The sequence below is a fragment of the Schistocerca gregaria genome, chromosome 1 (assembly GCF_023897955.1).
Source record: "Schistocerca gregaria isolate iqSchGreg1 chromosome 1, iqSchGreg1.2, whole genome shotgun sequence".
NCBI classification, from domain to species: Eukaryota; Metazoa; Arthropoda; class Insecta; order Orthoptera; family Acrididae; genus Schistocerca; species Schistocerca gregaria.
In genome coordinates, this window is record NC_064920.1 from 1,032,868,931 (window position 1) to 1,032,892,717 (window position 23,787).

General features: G+C 42.3%; 1 protein-coding gene across 4 annotated transcripts in view; it reads left to right on the top strand.

Moving 5' to 3' along the window:
* LOC126279247 (sodium-dependent dopamine transporter) overlaps positions 1-23,787 on the top strand; it is a 571,586-nt gene that overhangs the window by 117,732 nt on the left and 430,067 nt on the right. The window contains exon 1 of one of the 4 annotated variants that reach the window (XM_049979662.1): positions 13,035-13,117. The exons of the other annotated variants lie outside the window; for them this stretch is intronic. The gene's annotated coding sequence lies outside the window, so the exon portion shown is untranslated. Of the gene's footprint in view, positions 1-13,034; positions 13,118-23,787 lie in introns of those variants that run through there. 4 annotated transcript variants of the gene reach the window in all.

The following is a 23,787-nucleotide window of genomic DNA, read 5'->3' on the forward strand; positions in this document are numbered from 1 at the left end:
AATGAAAGAGGAAGCCGCCTAGTAGAATTTTGCACAGAGCACAACTTAATCATAGCTAACACTTGGTTTAAGAATCATGAAAGAAGGTTGTATACGTGGAAGAACCCTGGAGATACTAAAAGGTATCAGATAGATTATATAATGGTAAGACAGAGATTTAGGAACCAGGTTTTAAGTTGTAAGACATTTCCAGGGGCAGATGTGGACTCTGACCACAATCTATTGGTTATGACCTGTAGATTAAAACTGAAGAAACTGCAAAAATGTGGGAAATTAAGGAGATGGGACCTGGATAAACTGAAAGAACCAGAGGTTGTACAGAGTTTCAGGGAGAGCATAAGGGAACAATTGACAGGAATAGGGGAAAGAAATACAGTAGAAGAAGAATGGGTAGCTCTGAGGGATGTAGTAGTGAAGGCAGCAGAGGATAAAGTAGGTACAAAGAAGAGGGCTGCTAGAAATCTTTGGGTAACAGAAGAAATATTGAATTTAATTGATGAAAGGAGAAAGTATAAAAATGCAGTAAATGAAGCAGGCAAAAAGGAATACAAACGTCTCAAAAATGAGATCGACAGGAAGTGCAAAATGGCTAAACAGGGATGGCTAGAGGACAAATGTAAGGATGTAGAAGCTTATCTCACTAGGGGAAAGATAGATACTGCCTACAGGAAAATTAAAGAGACCTTTGGAGAGAAGAGAAACACGTGTACGAATATCAAGAGCTCAGATGGCAGCCCAGTTCTAAGCAAAGAAGGGAAGGCAGAAAGGTGGAAGGAGTATATAGAAGGTTTATACAAGGGCGATGTACTTGAGGACAATATTATGGAAATGGAAGAGGATGTAGATGAAGACGAAATGGGAGATACGATACTGCGTGAAGAGTTTGACAGAGCACTGAAAGACCTGAGTCGAAACAAGGCCCCCGGAGTAGACAACATTCCATTAGAACTACTGACGGCCTTGGGACAACCAGTCCTGACAAAACTCTACCAGCTGGTGAGCAAGATGTATGAGACAGGCGAAATACCCTCAGACTTCAAGAAGAATATAATAATTCCAATCCCAAAGAAAGCAGGTGCTGACAGATGTGAAAATTACCGAACTATCAGTTTAATAAGCCACGGCTGCAAAATACTAACGCGAATTCTTTACAGACGAATGGAAAAACTGGTAGATGCAGACCTCGGGGAGGATCAGTTTGGATTCCGTAGAAATGTTGGAACACGTGAGGCAATACTGACCTTACGACTTATCTTAGAAGAAAGATTAAGAAAAGGCAAACCTACGTTTCTAGCATTTGTAGACTTAGAGAAAGCTTTTGACAATGTTGACTGGAATACTCTTTTTCAAATTCTAAAGGTGGCAGGGGTAAAATACAGGGAGCGAAAGGCTATTTATAATCTGTACAGAAACCAGATGGCAGTCATAAGAGTCGAGGGGCATGAAAGGGAAGCAGTGGTTGGGAAAGGAGTGAGACAGGGTTGTAGCCTCTCCCCGATGTTATTCAATCTGTATATTGAGCAAGCAGTAAAGGAAACAAATGAAAAATTTGGAGTAGGTATTAAAATTCATGGAGACGAAGTAAAAACTTTGAGGTTCGCCGATGACATTGTAATTCTGTCAGAGACGGCAAAGGACTTGGAAGAGCAGTTGAACGGAATGGACAGTGTCTTGAAAGGAGGATATAAGATGAACATTAACAAAAGCAAAACGAGGATAATGGAATGTAGTCAAATTAAATCGGGTGATGCTGAGGGAATTAGATTAGGAAATGAGACACTTAAAGTAGTAAAGGAGTTTTGCTATTTAGGAAGTAAAATAACTGATGATGGTCGAAGTAGAGAGGATATAAAATGTAGACTGGCAATGGCAAGGAAAGCGTTTCTGAAGAAGAGAAATTTGTTAACATCGAATATAGATTTATGCATCAGGAAGTCGTTTCTGAAAGTATTTGTTTGGAGTGTAGCCATGTATGGAAGTGAAACATGGACGATAACTAGTTTGGACAAGAAGAGAATAGAAGCTTTCGAAATGTGGTGCTACAGAAGAATACTGAAGATAAGGTGGATAGATCACGTAACTAATGAGGAGGTATTGAATAGGATTGGGGAGAAGAGAAGTTTGTGGCACAACTTGACTAGAAGAAGGGATCGGTTGGTAGGACATGTTTTGAGGCATCAAGGGATCACAAATTTAGCATTGGAGGGCAGCGTGGAGGGTAAAAATCGTAGAGGGAGACCGAGAGATGAGTACACTAAGCAGATTCAGAAGGATGTAGGTTGCAGTAGGTACTGGGAGATGAAGCAGCTTGCACAGGATAGAGTAGCATGGAGAGCTGCATCAAACCAGTCTCAGGACTGAAGACAACAACAACAACAACGTAATTTTACTGTTTATTGACTGAGGATCATTAAAATTAATGAAACTCAAGTTTTTCTAATTACATTTCTGTAATGTATTTATCTGACATGTTCCACACCCAGGAGGATTCCCTCTTTTATGGGTCTATGGAATGAATAATTAATCTAATCTTTTTGACAACGTGCCTTGCAGCATTAAAGAAATGTGTGCGGCAACTCATGTAACCCCCCACCCCCTTTCTCTCAGGATACATTACACAGAATATAACCATAAAACGTCAATACACACCTAAGTGTACTGTTTGTAAAATGGAAGGATAGCGTGATGTACTTTTGAAATAAATACTGAAGAGTGCTCACTGAAGTAATTATTTCACATCGCTCTGTTTGGAAACGTCCCTATGGATGCATTGAATAACACTGGATTTAGTAACAACGGGTTTGGGAGATGCCTAAAAGAAGCAGCTCAGAAAATAACACCAGGTTCTGCACAGTTCAAAAAATGGTTCAAATGGCTCTGAGCACTATGGGACTTAACATCTAATGTCATCAGTCCCCTAGAACTTAGAACTACTTAAACCTAACTAACCTAAGGACATCACACACATCCATGCCCGAGGCAGGATTCGAACCTGTGACCGTAGCAGTCTCGCGGTTCCGTACTACAGCGTCTAGAACCGCATGTTCACCGCGGCCGGTTCTGCACAGTTACTGGTGGAAAAGAAAAGCTGCTTCTTTATACAGAAATACGTGGACACAAAAATATGAAGTAAGAAACTCAGACGCTACGGACATAGCAGCGATTATTGTCTACTGCCGTCTGTGTTATATGGACAGTAAATTTATATTTTCAGAGACAAATAAATAAATACGTACAGTGTAGGGCCAGTATGTTGTATGGCTGTGTCACATTTCCGTATCTCGGCAGGAAGCAGAGCCGTTATTGTTACAGAGTATACGCACCGCTTCCAGCAATCTACATTTGTCAATATATTGATACTGCTGAATAAATGAAACAATGCGACGCTTGTCGACGCGGTTCATATTTCATCCGCCGCCCGGACGATTAAAAATTCATGGACAGGTAATGGTAACCCGTAAATTATTGTCTGTCAAACAGCAAGTGGTTTGTAGCTACCAAATGAAGCTAAGTTTTTCAGCGGTGCAGGTATGTGAAATTGTACGCCGTTCCAAAAGCGTGAAAAAAAAAGCAAAAAAAAACGGCTGACTAGCTGGGTGTGAACTAGGTTCAGAATACTATTGCGATCTCTTGTTTTTGAAGCCGTTGGCGAGTAGCGCCGAATAAATTTACGTATTCAGAACGAAGGCGGAGAGCACGTAAAATGATGACTTATTCGAGTGCGATGGTAAGCAGATACCCGCTACAGGAGGGGACGTTTTTGATGCTGCACCGGTTATGAAGTATATGCTCTCTGGCGTACGTGGTCGTTTTCTGGCAAATAACACCATTCAGAATAACAGATACGGGAACATTAGAAAAGCAAGTGCCTTTGATATGAGGCGCAAACAACAGCAATAGAGGCGGATGAGAAAAGAGTGACACATTGCCAATATGCCAACAAAATGAGCACATCAGCAATAGACGTGAATGACAATAGAGTGATACATTGCCAACAAAATGAATCGAGTAACAATCAGGTCTGTGTCTTCATTAATTGCCACCAATTTATTTATAGACTCCTCTGCGTGAGCTAAAAACAACCATTTTCGCACTGATAACGGCAATGACTTGTGTGAAAATTACTCATCAAGACGACGGAAGTATTACTAAGCCTTGCTGGTCTATAATCGCTCAGCAGTCGTCCAACACTCAGCAGATTTATGCGTGGTAGCCTTGCTCTCGACGGGATACGGTTTTCAATAGGATTTTAGTATGTTGTCTTTTATAGCAGGGGCAATCGGGTTTTACTGCTGGGAAGATCTGTGTTGATAACATCCTCTGTGTACGCCAGATGTGTCAGAAAACGATTGGAAAAAAATTCAAGATCTCCATTTGATGTTTGTTGATATAGAAAAGGCCTATGATTCTGTCCCAAGAAAATTACTGTGGACAGCACTGGAAAAGGTTGGAGTGGATGGTGCTGGTATAGTAGGAGCTGAAGGAAGTGGTAAGGTGCCGGGCAAAAATTAATTCTGACATGTTTTTAAGACATATTTATTAACAAGAAATTTCTACTCAATGTTTACAAAAAACCCATGTTGCGCAACTCTATTTTTTAATGGTAACCATTACAACACCCTTGATTAAATATTAACCTTGATCCAATACTGATGACAAATAGCGGTGACACAATGATGTCAAATTTAAGCTTAAGGCAATAAAAACGAAATCAATTAGAAGTTTCAGCCTAAACTAGGTAACCAATTGACATTAAAATTTAAATCTCCAAATCCATCTTACAAATGTGTACAGTAAACCCTTAAAAAAATTTATAATGATAAACTGAATTCAATTCAAATTTCAAAACAATCTTCAGATAAAATCAATTTAACAACCTAACTTAAAATACACAATAACAATTACAGCGGGCCCCCACCCACAGGTTTTACGCACACCAGTTTCGCTCGTGGCACAGTTTAAGATTTGCTCAAGTACTGTGCGGAAGTGCTACACAATTTCAAAACAAGCTAAGGCGCAGAACGCCTTCAGATGAACGCCAAATAAGGAGACGCGAATTGTTCAATTACAAAGGTGATTACTTAACTCGAAGATTGGTCTGCAGAATAAGAATTTGTCCACGGCTACCTCAGTGGGTTTACAGTGGCGTAAGCTTGCAATCATATTTTATTTCACACTTCAGTCCTGTGTACACTTCTTGGCGATACATTATACACATCATGAAATTGGCATGATAAAACCTGAAACATAAATCAGTTGCCACCGACCCACACATGTACGCGACACAAAATAGCAGAACTACTCAGCTTCCTTGGACCGAAAAATTACTTGTCCGTAAATGCAACCAGGGTGCACCGATAGTGTTTTGAAGGCTATCTAGACCTTCTAGTTTTCCTTTCACAGACGCTCTCTTCCGGACAACAGATACAGGATACGAAAGCGTGTACACCGTTCACTGCCAACACGTCTAAGAATACCAGTACTGTGTGACCAGCAAATACTTGAATCTAGGAAAGGTGTCTTTTTTTTTTATTAGCCCTCAACCCCAACGAGGCCGCGCTGTCACTCCAGGTGTAGACAAAAAGTTTTCCGACAGAAACATGGGTCTGTTCCCAGCACCGGCCCGGCTCGCCACCTTCCACGTGCCGCTGCTAATCCAGAAACTCTTCGCTAATCCGCACTCGCTGCCTAGCGAACCACGTTCTCATGACATGTTACTCTCTGGCATCTACATCTACATCTACATGACTACTCTGCAATTCACATTTAAGTGCTTGGCAGAGGGTTCATCGAACCACAATCATACTATCTCTCTACTATTCCACTCCCGAACAGCGAGCGGGAAAAACGAACACCTAAACCTTTCTGTTCGAGCTCTGATTTCTCTTATTTTATTTTGATGATCATTCCTACCTATGTAGGTTGGGCTCAACAAAATATTTTCGCATTCGTAAGAGAAAGTTGGTGACTGAAATTTCGTAAAAAGGTCTATGCTGTAATGACTTCCATCCCAACTCGTGTATCATATCTGCCACACTCTCTCCCCTATAACGCGATAATACAAAACGAGCTGCCCTTTTTTGCACCCTTTCGATGTCCTCCGTCAATCCCACCTGGTAAGGATCCCACACCGCGCAGCAATATTCTAACAGAGGACGAACGAGTGTAGTGTAAGCTGTCTCTTTAGTGGACTTGTGGCATCTTCTAAGTGTCCTGCCAATGAAACGCAACCTTTGGCTCGCCTTCCCGACAATATTATCTATGTGGTCCTTCCAACTGAAGTTGTTCGTAATTTTAACACCCAGGTACTTAGTTGAATGGAATCTATACCACCACTGACTCCACCAGAGGGGCAGAGAGTCGGGAAAATACAGAATAACTTTCGCGAGAGTTGGTGAGTAGGATATACCACTAATGAGAGGCAGCTGTGATGGTAAGATATCAGGAGGTTTTGAAACAAGTCAAGGATTAAGACAAGGATGTTCTATGTAGCCAACCCTATTTAAGTTGTATTTCGAAGTTGTTCTTGGTTACTGAAATAGACAGTGCAGAAGTTTGTGTGTCACACTACAGCATCAAATTTCACCTTCGTTACTGTTTGTCGACGAACAAACACTTATGACTCCGGATAAGACTGATGCCATTTTTTAAATGAGAAAGTTAAACTACATCTAGTGACACACAGGCTGTTCATTTGGAATTGGGATCCTATGCTGTGTCTCTGGGGTTGATGACAAAGATCTACTGGGATTAAACAAATCCTCATATTCTAATAACAACTGCTCCATTGCTATCCTATTTGCTCCTTCCAAGTTCACTACTTCCTCCAACAGTGCAGCTAAACTACGTCTACATTTATACTCCGCAATCCATCCAACGGTGTGTGGTGGAGGGGTACTTATAAGCAATGGAGACTAACAGTCAGTAGGGATAAAACGGAATATCATGTCGATGGAAGGGGGAAGGCGAGGGTTCTGATTTTGAATTTGGCTGGGTAAGAAATGTGGAGGCTATCAACAATCTGGGTTTACTAATCGATAAGACTGGACATATATAGTGTAACTTGGACATATCTCATTGAATAAGTCAAGAGAGGGAGCCTGTTAAAAGAATTAAATGGTACTTTTTGGAGTCGGCACATATCTACGCGAATAAAGAAAGAAGTCTTATGTGCTGTGGTTGAAAGCATTTTGACATATGGCACAGGGTGTTGGACATTGAACGAGAGGCAAAGGGGGAAATTGAGGCTGTCGGAGTGAACATGTTACGACGGAGCATGGGAACGACCCGCTTGGATCGACTGACGAATGAATATATAAGAATGGAGACCTCTGCCGTGGAGCCAGTCTCTGACAGATAGGATTGTTGTTGGAGCGCTGAGACGGTATGGACACGTCTGTTGGATGGAAGATCAACGATGTCGGAGTGAACATGTTACGACGGAGCATGGGAACGACCCGCTTGGATCGACTGACGAATGAATATATAAGAACGGAGACCTCTGTCGTGGAGCCAGTCTCTGACAGATAGGATTGTTGTTGGAGCGCTGAGACGGTATGGACACGTCTGTTGGATGGAAGATCAACGATGGCCGCAGTGTTTGCGCAACTGGTCTCCGACAAGGAGAAGGAAACGAGGGAGGCCGAGGGCAAGTGTAGGGTAAATAGAGCCAAAGCTATGGCAATGAGAGATCTGTCGGAAGAAGACTGGCAGGGTAGAAGTTTGCAGCATCTGAGAACAGGCAACTGCTGATAAGTGGAAACTTCTGCTAAATTGAAACTGAATTGTCTTAAGGGTCCGTGGCCCATTGTGCTCAGTCAGCCTATAAAATAAGTGATTTTTAAGATTTTTTGGAAAAAATAATGACACAATCAATGTAAATCATATTGCACCTTATTTATTGATTCTTGGATAATATTTTCGTTTTTTTTAGAAGTTTAGTCATCATTAAACCCCTCTTCCGAGGAGTTAAAGTTGCTCTCCCAAAATGAAGTCGTCCATGATGGACGTCCAGCAGTCTGCACATCTTTTTGAAATAAATAAAAATAATGTTCTTAATCTACACGATATTGCGCAAAAAGTATCAAATGATTGACGTGTGAAACAAAGCTGTTGTTTTGTCGTGTGTTTTTTGTCACATTTTTTGCAATAATAAATAAAGAAATTAAAATAAAAAATAGCTTACTACCCCTTAAGGACATGCCCGAAACGTAATTCTGCCAAATCTCAGAGAGATATCTTCATTAGTATACCTGCAGTCCATTCCGTCAGCTTGAGATATAATGCAGGAAAACTGTGTCCATCATGGACACACCTCAGTTTGGACAGAGCAACTTCAGCTCCTAGGTTGGAAGGATTAATGATGACTGAATTTCTTAAAAAGATCAGAAATATTTTCAAAGAATTAATAAGTAATGTGTAAAAAGATTTACGTTGGTTGCTTGATTAGTTCTTCCAAAAGATCATAAAAGTCACTTATTTTAAAGCCTAGCTGAGGAGAATGGATCCTTAAGTAGACAGGCAAGTATTCTCATGTCCGCTGATATTTCACTGAATTATTAGGTAACATTTAGACAGATACCATGTATAGGCTCACACACAACTTCAGGAGAAGATGCAACGTATTTGGAGAGGACGAAGATGGGAAACAGACTGGCGCCACTCACTAGGCAGATAGCAGCCTTCTGGGAGATAGCCATGATACAGGAGAACCTTTATACAAGAAAAGCGGTTCCTCGTCGATGCCCACCAGAAACTTATCTAATTATTCGTCTTCTTAAAACTTAACCCTTGTATGTTCCACTGTCCTTTATTAAAATTTCGTTTTCGTTTGCTGGTTCGTCTTTTGTTGTTGCAGGGGACACGCGTGATACAGATGAATCCCATTGAACATTTATGGGACATAATCGAAAAAAAAATCTGTGCGTGCACAGAATTCTGCACTGGCAACACTTTTCTGCAGGGAACTTGCAATGACTTTCTGAGTCCGTGACACCTCGAGTTGCTGCACTACGTCATGCGAAAGCAGGTCCGACACTATATTACGAGGTAACTAGGAGGATATTTCGCGTATTTTTTCTGGTCATGTTGTAGTGTTAGTTGGAGATTTTTAACTTACGGTGGGTAGCAAGAACAGGGCGTCGTGCGAAATTGGTCTACATCGCCTAATCAGAGAAATTACGTTGAGCAATTAATCAGAGAAAAAGCTAACATCTTAGATCTGCGGGTGACAAACAGACGCGAACTTCTCGGCTCAGTTAACCGGTAATCAGTGAACATAAAGCCGTTACAGCATTGACTACGGTTGTAGATAGGAATACAAAGGAAGGCAGGAAGACATTTCTGCTTAGCAAGAGCAACAAGAAACGGAATTCAGAATTCAGATTACCTGACCGATCAGCAAGAAAATTTCATCTCCAGCAGTAACTGTGTTGAGTATGAATGGATAATGTGGTGTCACCGCCAGACACCACACTTGCTAGGTGGTAGCCTTTAAATCGGCCGCGGTCCATTAGTATACGGCGGACCCGCGTGTCGCCACTATCAGTGATTGCAGACCGAGCGCCGCCACACGGCAGGTCTAGAGAGACTTCCTAGCACTCGCCCCAGTTGTACAGCCGACTTTGCTAGGGCTGGTTCACTGACTAAATACGCTCTCACTTGCCGAGACTATAGTTAACATAGCCTTCAGCTACGTTATTTGCTACGACCTAGCAAGGCGCCATGATCAGTTTCTATTGATATTGTAAATCATGTACCGTCAAGAGCGACTTTCGTCAGTAATGGATTAAAGTTAAGTAGTCCACCAGCTACGTCCGTTTTTCTCAATTCTAATTTCCTTGTCATGTTCCAGACCTCACGCCAGCCTGCGTGAGCTAAAACGCGTGCATTTCGGCCTCCTTTAGTAACCCTGTGTTGGCTCTCCTGCCATCCACAACAGATAAAGGTCAAGAGCATTCACAATATGCTTTAGACGGGGATGTGCCGTACAAAGTTGTGAGGGAAGTAAAAGACACGCCATGATTCTATAGCCGAGTCAGAAAGCAACTACAAAGGTAGAGTGCTCCGCTGCAAATTTAAACGTTGCCACAGCCTCACAGACAAAATTAGCGTAAGGAAGGCCATGTTTGAATGTTCAGCGAATTGCAAAAATAAAATTCTGCTTACCGACTTGAGAGAAAATCCTAAGAAGTTGTGGTCTTATGTTAAATTAGTAAACGGGTCGAAGACACTTCTCCACACGCTCTGTGACCGTAATGGCACTGAAACGGAGGATGACAAAGAAAAGGCGTAACTACTTAAAGCCATTTTTCTAAACTCTTCGCGGAGGAAGTTCGCACTGCAATACCTCCTTTAAGTCGTTACAGGAACGACAAAATGGCTGATATCGAAATAAGTTATCATGGGATTGAAAAGCAAATGAAATTTCTCAACAGAGAAAAGGTCACTGGACCTGACGGGATACCAATACGATTCTAACAGGGTTTTTCTGCAGACTGGAAAAAAGCACAGGTCATTCCCGTTTTCAGCAATGTTCGTCGAACAGGCGCACAATACTGTAGGCCTATATCTCTGATGTCGAACAGCTGTAGTTTTTGGAACGTGTTTTATGATCATGTATGACGACATTTCTAGAGACCGAAAATCTTGTCTTTAGGAATCAACATGGCTTCCGAAAAAAACTATCATGTGAACTCCACCTCGCTCTGTCCGTTCACGAGACCCAGAAAGATGTAGTTACATGCACCCAGATAGATGTCGTGACCCTTGATTTCTGGAAGGCGTTCCATGCACTTCCGCACTGCCGACTAATGAAAAAATACGAGCTTACGGAGTATCAGACCATCTGTGGGATTGGACTGAAAAGTTTCTAGCTAACAAAACAAAGCATGTCATTCTGAACACTGAGAAGTCATCAGACGTAAAAGTAACTTCGAGCTATTCCCATGGTGGTATTGTATGACAATTACTTTTTACAGTATATATAAATGACATAGTAGAAAACGTCGGAAGTTACGTGAGGCTTTTCGCGTATGATGCTGTCGTACAGAGAGAAATCTTAACGGTAGGAAACTGCAGCGAAACGTCCCCGATATAACTTGTTTAGGACCAGCTCAGACGTCAAGTCCGTCCATTGCCTTTTTCCAAGATATCAGTTGCAACAGCTGTAGGTAAGCTTCTCTCAGGAGAGAACACAAAGGCTTTATGGCAGCCTTCCCAATCGAATCAGTGCATGCATCCATGCAAAGGAGATGTAACGTAATGATTTGTAAATTTCGCTCTCTATTGTAATCACTGAAATAATGTTAGGTACTCTCTCAACTCGTGAAATTTCATTTCGTTTTCTTCTTCCCTCATGCTGATACAATAGCTCCATACTTAGCAATCATATACAATCGATCGCGCTTCGAAAGATCCGCACCTAAAGACTGGAAAGTTGCACAGGTCACACCCATATCCAAGAAAGGAAATAGGAGTAATCCGCTGAATTACAGACACGTATCACTAATGTCAATTTGCAGTAGGATTTTGGAACATGTTCCAACATTATGAATTACCTAGAAGAAAAGAGGTTTTATTGACAAATAGTCATCATGGATTCAGAAAATATTGTTCTCGTGAAACACAACTAGCTCTTTATTCTCTCAAAGTAATGAGTGCTATTAACAGGGGATGTCAATTTGATTCCATATTTTTAGATTTCCAAAAGGCTTTCGATGCCGTTCCTCGCAAGCGTCTTCTTATCAAATTGCGTGCCTAGTAGTATCGCCTCAGTTGTGTGTCTGGATGTGTGATTTCCTGTCAGAAAGGTCACAGGTCGTACTAACTGGAGGAAGGTCATCGAGTGAAATGTGATATGTAATATCTGACGTTCCACAAGGAAGTGTTATAGGCCCTTTGCTGTTCCTGATCTACATAAACGATTTAAGGGACAATCTGAGCAGCCCTCTTAGATTGTTTGCAGATGATGCAGTCATTTACCGGCTTTTAAAGTCATCACATGATGAATATCAATTGCAAAATCATTTAAACAAGACATCTGTAGTGTGCTAAAAGTGGCCATTGACTCTAAATTACGAAAAGTGTGAAGTCATCCATCTGAGCATTAAAAGGAAACCGCTAAATTTTGATTATTCGATAACCCAAAGATATCTAAAGGCTGTAAATTCATTTAAATACTTAGGGATTAGGATACCGATAATTTAAATTGGAATTGTCGCATAGATGGTGTTGTGGGTGAAGCAAGCCAAAGACTGTGATTTATTGGCAGAACAGTTGGAAAGTGCAACAGGGGTACTAAGAAGACTGTTTAGATTACACTTGTCCTCTCTCTTCTGGGGTATTGCTCTGCGTTGTAGGATCCGTGTCAACTGGGACTGACGGACGACGTTGAAAAATTTCAAAGAAGGGCAGCACGTGTTGTAGCACCGCGAAATAGGGGAGACAGTGCCACAAATACGATATCTGAAATGGGGTGGCATCATTAAAATATAAGCATTTTTTATTGCGACAGGATCTTCTGGCGGAATTGCAGTCACCAAGTTTCTCCTTCGATTGCGGAAATATACTGTTCCAACCCATCTACACAGGGGCAATGATCATCATGATATAATAAAAGAAATCAGAGTTCGCACAGAAAGACTTAAGTGCTCGTTTTTCCTGCGCGCCGTTCGAGATTGGAATGGTAGGGTACTAGGTTGAGGTGGTTCGATGAGCCCTCTGTCAGGCACTTAATTGTGAATTACAGACTAATCATGTAATGTAAATGTGGATATATAATTGGGTGATTTACCTTTTTTATCGGGAATTGTAATACCTGCTCCTTACGAATGCAGTCGGTGACACTCGTGCAGTGACGACAGTGAGAAAGGTCGAAATTGTCTGAAGCGACGCTCCAAAGCTTAGCAGCGCCATACGTAAGACGCGCCAGCAGCAGCCGTCCCCAAGACGGAGCACGTGACCCGTGAAACGGCACGTGAGCGTCCCGCCTTAACAGCCTAAGCGCGGCTGCCGGCTGGCTCTTTTCACGGGGCCGCCCGACCACTCAGGGCGATTTGCGGAGCCGAGGGCCATCGCCGCCGCCACAGACGTCGCCGCTGCCTTAGCGCCCGCGCCTGTGAGTACGAAAGCCGCCGCCGCTGAAAGAATGTTCCGATTATTGCTGAAGACGCGCCCACAGCTGATTTGCTGACGTTCACCGCACGTCGTTGCCCGCGACTACAAGTAAAGGCCGCCTTTCATCTACGGTTTCATATGTAAAGTCCCCCTGCACGGTCAAACCATTTGTCAAACTTCATTATGTCAAATATTTGACATTGTAAGGTGCTGTTTGAAGTGCACCTTTTGAGTAACGCAAAATTTGACAGAATGGCCGACATTTTTTGTTTCGATGTTTCACCGTATGTGTTTAGCGAAAAATGATTTTATTACATTGTATCGTGCGTTTCCAGAACGATCATCAAGGATAAAAACGAAATGGCATTGGCAATTGCTAAAACGGTAGTCGCGTCGCATCTTCACAACCAAACACTGAGGTGAGAAAAGTCACGGGACACCTCCTAGTGTCGTGTCGAATCTCTGTTTGCCTGACGAAGTGCAGCAACTCGACAGGTATTTTTTTTTCATAATATGGAGCCACAGCCTTAATATACATCTTTAAAGTCAGTACCGCCATTACACTTTTTTATTTGCCGTGTTACATTTACACGATCATGATTTCTGCTTCAAAGCGCCATTATCAAGTGTCAATAATGTATTTTAAATAAGACAGTATGCCATCTTAGACATGTATAACACTTAAAACACTTGATAATGGCACTTTGAAGCCGAAATCATGATCGTGTAAATGTAACATGGCAAATAAAAAAAAGTCTAATGGCAGTACTGACTTTAAATAAACTCGACAGTGGCACGGGTTCAGCAATCCGTTGGAAATCTCCTGCAGAAATAGTGAGCCATGCTGCCTCTGCAGCCGTCTATAATTGCGAAACTGTTGCCGGTGCAAGATTTTGTGCTCGAACTGACCTCTGGATTCTATCCCATAAATGTTCATGTTTGGCGATCTGAGTGCCCAAATCATTCGCTCGAATTGTCCTGAATGTTCGTCAGACCGATGACGACCACTGTGCCTTCGTGACATGGCGCATTGTCATCTATAAAAATTCCATAGTAGTTTGGGAACATGAAGTCCGTGAATGGCTGCATATGGTCTCCAAGTAGCCGGACACAACCACTACCAGCCAATGATCGGTTCAGCTGGACCAGACGACCCAGTCCTTTCCATGTAAACACAGCCCACACAGCATACAGCCATCACCAGCTTGCACAGTGCCTCGTTGACAACTTGGGTCCATGGCTTCGAGGGATCTGAGCCACTGTCGAACCCTACCATCAACTGTTACCAACTGAAATCAGGACTTATCGACGATGCCAAGGCTTTCAAGTCATGTAGGGTCCAAATGTTATCGTCACCAGCACAAGACAGGCGCTGCAGAAGATGTCTTGCTGTTAGCAAATGCACTGCCGACGGTCGTCTGCTGCCGTTCTAATATCGTTCTCGATGACTGCAGGTCATCAAAGGTGTCTGTGCGGATGCACACCTATTCCGCGAACTCTTACCCGACTTGGTAAAAATGAGTGTGTTGGGGTGGGACATTACGAATTTATTGTGTGGACATACAAGGTGAGAATGTGGGTCTCGCGGGAGGCGTGCGCGAAATACTCCTTGCAGTCGCACTATCCTCTGTGCCCTCGGTGCCTCAGATGAATAGAGCGTCTGCCCTCTAACCAGGAGATCCCGGGTTCGAGGCCGGGTCGTGGCACACATTTTCACCTGTCCCCGTTGATATATATCAACGCCTGTTAGCACTATCTTCTGTGCCCTCGGTGCCTCAGGTGAATAGAGCGTCTGCCCTCTAACCAGGAGATCCCGGGTTCGAGGCCGGGTCGTGGCACTCATTTTCACCTGTCTCCGTTGATACATATCAACGCCTGTTAGCAGCTGAAGCTGTTAATAGCATTCTAATTTCGTGCTCTACGCAAACGCCGATTCTCTGGTCGAAGGCCGTCGGCCACTGCGTTATCCGTGGTGAGAGAGGTAATGTCTGCAATTTAGTGCTCTCGGTACACTCTTGACACTGTCGCTCTAGGAATATTGAATTCTCTGACGATTTTTGAAACGGAATGTCGCATGCATCTAGCTCCAACTAACATTCCGCGTTCACATCCTATTAATACCCGTCGTGGGGCCATAATCACGTCTGAAACCTTTTCACATGAGTCTCCTGAGTACAAATGACAGCTCAGCCAACACACTGCCGTTTTATACGCGTATGCGCGGTGCTACCGCCTGCTGTATATTGCATATCGCTATCCCACGACTTATGTCACCTCAGTGTCGGATCAAGGATGAACGCAAAATACCAATGGCAATTACCAAAATGGTAGCGGCGTCGCATCTTTCTCAGCTATATATTACGCAGGAAGAGATTAAAAAGAAAATCAGTATTCTACCCACAGCATACAAGGGTGAGTGAAATGAAATTAAAAAAATCGATATCCTCCGGTTCTTCTATTAGACGATATGGGCTATAGGTTCCCCCGTTGTGGTATTTTAATGAACTGTCGTTAGAGGGCCAAGTAGAATAGAATTAATTTTCGTATACTTGTATCTTCAGTTTCAACGTGACAGCGAAATACCGCTAGACCATTCCCAGTATCAACGTCTTGTTTTCTTCTTCTACTTTAGAGAGAGTGCCACAGTCAATATTAGAAAAGCTTTATCTACATTTGTTGTCATTCTCACTAGTTTAAGAACACAATAAACACGAAAAGCGTCTGCTTCAAAAGTAATGTTAGATTGACAAACTTTGTTGGTATAAGTATGGGCTTGTTTGACGTATCAGTTACTCGATAGGAGGAAATTTGAGAAACAAGTTTACTCTTTTGTGAGAGCCATAAAAAATTTAAAAAAAAGTTCCCTTGCCCATTCGAAGAAAGTTGATGTAATCAGCGGCTTCTGAAAGTAATAAATCCTTTAGCAGATTTTCATGGGTGAATCTGTATCATTATAAGCCCTTGCCTGGATTACCGTCTTGTTTTCTTCTTTGACAGTGCCAAAGTCATCGCCAGAAATGCTTTGTCTGCAACTGAGGCCGTACTCACTACTGTCAAAATGCGAACACGAACAGCATCCATTTCAAAGTCAGATTAAACCGGCAAACTTTGCACCTGTACTGGCTTGTTTGACAAATTCACGGCTGGAGAAATTGACAAATAAGTTTGCTCGTTTAGGGAGCCTTAACTTTTGTGTCAGTTATTTGTCGGAAAAAAATATCCAGAGCAGTCTTTTGTATGCACGGATCCACAGCCACAATGAATTTCTTGAAGAAAGTCATTTTCCTGCGTAGGATGTTATTTTATTTTTAAGTAAACACTTTATTCCATAGTTTAGCAATTAGCTAATTTCTCCCTCTTGGCCATTATCAGCCCAACTAGTGGTAAAACAATGCCAAAACTTAAGACAAATTGGAGAAGAAGTCAACTTCAAGCCTGAGACCCTCCATTGTAACGTCCACAAAAGTTGTGTGAGTATAAGAAAATCGTGTGAGTGTTCTGTATATCTTCCGCTACAAAGTTTACGGTAGTTTGTGAAACGCAAACTATAGACGAAAAAACCTATAAGAGCGATGAGCAGACAGGAAAAGGAGCGGCCTGATCTCGTAGTTTTATATTACACCACGCTTTATTACACACATGCTTATAATAGTCACAGGCAAAACAGTATGTTAAAAACGCTTTTCACGCATAACTGAACATAAATGAACAACGCTACAGCAAAACAGATTACATGAGGTAAATATCTGTCAGTACTAATGTATTTATAAATGAAAATCTGATAAGATAAGTAAGTCCAAACTGTCTTTTCTAGCGTATTTCTCATCATGGATCACGCAAAGCTACTATGTTTCAATCTTCGGTCTTTCCAAGCGGCTTTTATTTTTTGTATGTGGATTCTTTTTCTTTCTCCAGTCCACTTTGTCCCTGGTGTGGCGATGACTGTATTTTCTGGCAGTACTTCCCTTTCGCTAATTTTTTTGTCTGTATTAGTTGCTACTGAAAACATCTGATCGACTTGAACGAGCCTTTTGTAATTCCTTTTTGACTTGATGTATGCAGTGGGTGGTTTTGAGCTGTTATATGTATATCACAGTTTTGTGAGTGAGTCTTCTTGTTGGAATCTGTGGCTATATCCATAAAATTTATATCTTATTTTTAGGATGTCTGCAGCGACATTCGATTCTTTTTTCGAGGCTATAGTCTGCTTCCATCTTCTGTTCTTTTAGGGCTCAGTATTTTCAGGCTAACTGTGTTACGTGGCACGGTTTTCGTGTATATGGATACACATTTTTGTTGTACATGTTGTAGCTTTGTTACAGGGTCTGATCTTTGTGTGTATGGACACATTTTTTGTTGTAGATATTGTAGTTTTCAGTATAAGCTTTCTCAGGTTTTTGCATCCTATTTTTCTACGCCATTTCCTGTCTCCCAGTAGGTTCAAGAATTTCGTCTAAATACTTTAAGTATGGAGGTCTGTCGATTTGTCTATATTTTGTGATCAGTTTTGCGTAGGTTGTTTTGAACAAATGTAGGCTTACTTGATTTTATGGAAGAATGATTCCTTTAGAGTTTATATTTATTTGATTGCTGTCATCTCGTAGTCTGCTAGTATTGCCAGATCGCCCGTGAAAGCTAGGTAATAAATTTGGATGTCAGTTTTGCGTATCCCAAGTCGTGTGGGTTTGCGATAGTTTTGTTTGTAAGGTCTTTTTCCCTCTCTCGGATCCTATTCTCCAAAACCAATTAAAGAGGACTGGAGACAAACCGTCGCTCTGCCGAGCATTGGTTTTGATCAGACATGCTTCTGACACCTCACCCATGAGTTTTACTTTGGAGGTGTGTTGGTGAGTGTATGATGAGTTCTAGCATTTTCAGGCCGAGTTTTTATTCTTCGAGGATGATAGAGAGGGATTGGTGATCGACTGAATGATTCGTCTTCATGTGATCGGGCTGAACCTGAACGCTTTGTATTTTTACTGAGTTTTTAAATTGAATATTTGTTCTATACAATCTCGACCAGTGGGGTAGACGGCTCGGTATTCACCAAATTTGTAAACGAGTTTTCCTGAACTCTTTGGAGGAGGAATACTAACAGAATTTTGTACGTAACTTGAAGAAGGGAGGTTGGTCGATAGTTGTTTAATCTATTTCATTGCCCTTTTTATGAAGCTGGTGAATGAAGGCGCGTTTCCAACTTTCGGGAAATTTTTCAGTCTGCCAAATGTCTATCACGATTTGCGTGAGTTATTTGAGGAATTTTTCAGCTATTCAACGGTGGCTGCACCTACCACGGAAGCTCTGTTATTTTTAAGTTTGAGGATATGACTGTGAATCACTTTTTGTGAGTATGGTGGGGATTCGGTGTGGGTGTAAGTGAAGATTTCCTTAGGGAATCTTGAGGGAGTTAGGGGCAGCTGAGGAGTTCAGAAAAATGTCGTGCCAGTTCCCGATACAGTTTTCCTGATTGTTCCAGGTAAGCCTTCGGTCTGGTTTGGCTATTTCTTTTTCTTTTAGGGGAAGTTGGAACTCCCTATTTTGACAATGTTAAATTTTGTTACCCGTATTTCAGAAACCACTGTAGCAGTGGACATGAAAATTTTACAGGACGTTACACGTTGTGTTCCAGGTGTGTGGAACTACGATCATTGCATTTCAACCAGTCATTTGTGAAATTCAATTTTTAAGTATACAGTTTAAATACACTCCTGGAAATTGAAATAAGAACACCGTGAATTCATTGTCCCAGGAAGGGGAAACTTTATTGACACATTCCTGGGGTCAGATACATCACATGATCACACTGACAGAACCACAGGCACATAGACACAGGCAACAGAGCATGCACAATGTCGGCACTAGTACAGTGTATATCCACCTTTCGCAGCAATGCAGGCTGCTATTCTCCCATGGAGACGATCGTAGAGATGCTGGATGTAGTCCTGTGGAACGGCTTGCCATGCCATTTCCACCTGGCGCCTCAGTTGGACCAGCGTTCGTGCTGGACGTGCAGACCGCGTGAGACGACGCTTCATCCAGTCCCAAACATGCTCAATGGGGGACAGATCCGGAGATCTTGCTGGCCAGGGTAGTTGACTTACACCTTCTAGAGCACGTTGGGTGGCACGGGATACATGCGGACGTGCATTGTCCTGTTGGAACAGCAAGTTCCCTTGCCGGTCTAGGTAAGGTAGAACGATGGGTTCGATGACGGTTTGGATGTACCGTGCACTATTCAGTGTCCCCTCGACGATCACCAGAGGTCTACGGTCAGTGTAGGAGATCGCTCCCCACACCATGATGCCGGGTGTTGGCTCTGTGTGCCTCGGTCGTATGCAGTCCTGATTGTGGCGCTCACCTGCACGGCGCCAAACACGCAGACGACCATCATTGACACCAAGGCAGAAGCGACTCTCATCGCTGAAGACGACACGTCTCCATTCGTCCCTCCATTCACGCCTGTCGCGACACCATTGGAGGCGGGCTGCACGATGTTGGGGCGTGGTCGGAAGACGGCCTAACGGTGTGCGGGACCGTAGCCCAGCTTCATGGAGACGGTTGCGAATGGTCCTCGCCGATACCCCAGGAGCAACAGTGTCCCTAATTTGCTGGGAAGTGGCGGTGCGGTCCCCTACGGCACTGCGTAGGATCCTACGGTCTTGGCGTGCATCCGTGCGTCGCTGCGGTCCGGTCCCAGGTCGACGGGCACGTGCACCTTCCGCCGACCACTGGCGACAACATCGATGTACTGTGGACACCTCACGCCCCACGTGTTGAGCAATTCGGCGGTACGTCCACCCGGCCTCCCGCATGTCCACTATACGCCCTCGCTCAAAGTCCGTCAACAGCACATACGGTTCACGTCCACGCTGTCGCGGCATGCTACCAGTGTTAAAGACTGCGATGGAGCTCCGTATGCCACGGCAAACTGGCTGACACTGGCTGACAACAGCGCGGTTCCTGGTGTGTCCGCTGTGCCGTGCGTGTGATCATTGCTTGTACAGCCCTCTCGCAGTGTCCGGAGCAAGTATGGTGGGTCTGACACACCGGTGTCAATGTGTTCTTTTTTCCATTTCCAGGAGCGTATAGCATAATTTTTTATTCCAGCCATCGTCACTGATGGACAGCAATCAGCATGGGTTCGTGAACCATTCTCCTGCTGCAGAGGCCTGTACGCAGCAACGTTCACTGAACGGTCGTTGAGGAGACAGCGCTGGTACCACTTCCCTCATCTGGGCAGTTATTTGCTCAACAGATGCACGCCTATTAGCCCGCGCGTGTCTGTGCAGCTCTCATTCACCCTTGTCACCCGCCTGCCGGAGTGGCCGAACGGTTCTAGCGCTACAGTCTGCCTCGGCGCTGGCTTTGGATAGTACCGTTTTGCCTATCACGGTATACTTTAACTACAGCGGAATGCGAAAAGTTTACTAACTTAGCTATTTCGGAGATGCTCTGACGCTTGACCCGGAAGCCAATGATCATGCCCTTTTGGACGTGAGAAAAGTTCCTCCGTTTCTGCATAACGACAACGTTGCACTGTTTTCCGCCACCCCCCCCCCCCCCCCCCCCCCCCCGACACGCCAGTGCTGCCACCTGCTGTCTGTGACTGGTTATTGCACGCTGATGTCTAAGATACGTGATGGTCACGGTAATATAACTCGACCGTGTAGTTACTTTTGTCATAGTGTAATACACAGTGTTTTCCTCCTATATAAAAAGTTGCCGACTTCATTTAACCTTGAAATAACGCATGTAAAATTTCTAACTTTTTAAGCAGTTGTAGACGATATTAAACGATTAGAATACTTCCCATTAGAATTTATAAGTGATTTAAATACCATTTTATTAAAAAAATTGCAGATGTTTTGATCTTTCTGTCTATATATGGCAAAACACCGACTGAATGGCTCACCCACTCACTGACTCAATATCGCCCAGCCAAAACCACTAAGGACAGAAACTTGAAATTTGCAGAGGGTGTTGATCTTCTGCAGGCGTCGTTTAAGAAGGGGCTTTTCGGTATTCCATCGCTAAGGGAGAGAAATAGGGTATGAAAGATTTTTTTGAAATTATGTCACTATTAAGGCAGTTTAGAACCCAGACCTACAAACACTGGTATTTGTTTTCTCGATCAGAAATGAAGAAATACGTTTTCCAGTATTTTTTGGAAGTTTAATCTCTTTGTGAGTCAAATAGTTGGTGAAGTCTTTGTTTTTAAAGTGCGTCATTACTAAAGAACTACTAAAGTATTTTTAGAACTGCATCTGAAAATTGCTGTTTGACTTCTCTCTTACAAATAAACTGATACATGTTTCAGTATTTTTTTCGAAATTCCACCCCTAATGAGATGAAATAGGAGATGAAATATTTTATTGTGAAAACATTTTTAGAGCTAAATAATTGAAAATTGGTATTTGGCTCCTCAGTTGGAAATCAAAAAGGACGGTTTTGGAAATTCAATCCCGAAGGGAGCGAAATAGGTCCAACTCATTCACTTGTTCATCATCACCCAGTCCAAACCGTTAAGTACAAAAACTTGAAATTTGGAGAAGATTTGTACCTTTCACTATAGGCATCGTTTAAGAAGGGATTGTTCGAATTTCCACTCCTAAGGCTTTCTGCAAATACGTCGCTATTATGGCAATTTTGAAGCTAGAAATACGAAAATTTGTATTTGGTTTCTCAGTCAGAAAAGTAAGTATTTCAGCATTATTGAAATTCAACCACTAAGGGGATAAAATAATGGGTGAAAGTTTTTTGAAACAGAATCTTTATAAAAGAACCACATCTATGGAAACTGGGATCTGACAACTTAGTTTTAAAAAAAACCATCGTTTCATAATTTTTGGAAATTCAACCTCCTAATGGAGTGAAATAGGGGATGCAAAGTTTTGTGAAATTATTTCATTATGAAAGCATTTTCAAAGTTAAATCTATGAAAATATGTGTTTGGCTTCTCTGTTGGAAATAAAAAAAGTGTTTCACTGTTTTTAGAAATTCAACACCTAAGGGGCTGAAGCATGGGATGAAAAATTGTAAGAAAATATTTAGTTGTATTGAAAAATTTTTATTGCTAAATCTATAAAAATTGGTATTTTACATCTCGATTAGACATAAAGAAATAAATGTTAGGGGAAGAAAGTTTCTACAGAAATATATCCACAGGAGCACAAAAGGCAAGAATAACAAAAAAATTTGACACCAGCAGCCAGAATCGCTCTCTGGTCAGAAGTACATTCGGAAAAGACCATACCTCTATGGCCTTAAATAGCGTGAAAATTTTAAAAAGTATTGCAATTTGTGAACAACATGAAAATTCTATTCAAGAAACCATAGAGTGTGTGTGAGCAAAACAGTGGTCTCTAAGTTGGTAATGGTATAAAATTCCGAAAATGTGAAAAAAATTTCTTTTCTAACTTCCCTTACTTTTGCAGCCAGTTAGTTGTATTGTCGCCACAGTCGTCAGTTAATCTAGGCGAGGGAGAGCGTATATATATATATATATATATATATATATATATATATATATATATATATTCTGAGGCCAGGATCTTGGACCAGTTCATCATTTTCCAAAATGAGCGTAGAAATCTGACTACAAACCACATTCAAGCCAACCAGTATACCAAAATAATGGGCGCTATCCACCATGGTAGTTCGATCCAGCTCTGGCTTGCTGTCACGCAAGCTAACACACCCCGCATACAAATATTCTCAAACTGTAGAACAAGGAAACAAAACTGAAGATTGCGTTGCATGGACGTCGTAGCTTCGTACGCTGCTTTTGTATAAGCGTTTTCTCTCTCCTTCGTTTGTCTAAAAAGTTATATCCTTTTCTTTTTCACTGAAAGATATTACTCTACATACTTTCTTTGGACTTAGAAGGTACTCTGTTTCTGTTCTGGACATTAAGCGTGAAACGTCCCCTTAGAACAATTATACATGATTGTGCTTAAACTGACACACAATCATTTTAGCGCAACGCAATCTGACTTTCAAAAATCCCTACAAAGAATGGCCCTGACTAACATTAACCTATACGTTTCACAAATCACTTACCTCACAAAAATCTTCGTTCTTCGAACTACTGCAATCAGCGAGCACCACTACTGCCAGCTACATAAAAGATTCAAACTACAGAAGGCACTAACTACTGATAGGCATACTTAGCAAATGAAAGATTTTAATAGAGAACAAACAATGTATTTACCTTAATAGTCATAATATACATAGCAGTTCATGACATCCAGTCTTACAACTTTCAAAACTCCGCCATTTCTCTCCCCACATCCACCACTGCTGGCGGCTCACCTCCAACTGCGCAAAACCTAAACAGCCTACTTACAAGTGTTAGAACAGTAATCATTGGAGCCACAATTCATGGAATCTTCCGGGTTATTTTTTCTTTGCTCTGTTGCATGTTTCATAAACATCTAGCACTCGGCGACGAGTGGTGGTATTCACCTTGGACGACCGTTAGCAGACTAACTAGAAAATACAGTTTCAGTCGCTATGGAGCGTTGGTGCATAAAGCATCGTGTGTTCGCGATAGAGCAGGTCTATAGAACCAATATTCTGTGGTCGCAGTTCGATGTCTCTTCTGTAGAAAGTTTAATGCGTCGAGATGCTGACCCAGATCGAAACAATTTACGACAATGGGTTGCAGAGTTT